We start from the raw sequence: 374 nt of genomic DNA on the forward strand, positions 1-374 counted from the left end.
CCAAGATAGGCTTCAGCAATATGTGCACCGTGAACTTCCTGATGTTCAAGCTGGTTTTAGAAAAGGCAGAGGAACACGAGATCAAATTGCCAACATCCGCTGGATCATTGAAAAAGCAAGAGAGTTCCAGAAAAACATCTATTTCTGCTTTATTGACTATGCCAAAGCCTTTGACTGTGTGGATCACAATAAACTATGGAAAATTCTGAAAGAGATGGGAATACCAGACCACCTGATCTGCCTCTTGAGAAATTTGTATGCAGGTCAGGAAGCAACATTTAGAACTGGACATGGAACAACAGACTGGTTCCAAATTGGAAAAGGAGTACGTCAAGGCTGTATATTGTCACCCTGTTTATTTAACTTATATGCAG

This window comes from Bison bison, unplaced genomic scaffold, assembly GCF_000754665.1.
Source record: "Bison bison bison isolate TAMUID 2011002044 unplaced genomic scaffold, Bison_UMD1.0 scf7180017862134, whole genome shotgun sequence".
In the NCBI taxonomy this organism is placed as follows: domain Eukaryota; kingdom Metazoa; phylum Chordata; class Mammalia; order Artiodactyla; family Bovidae; genus Bison; species Bison bison.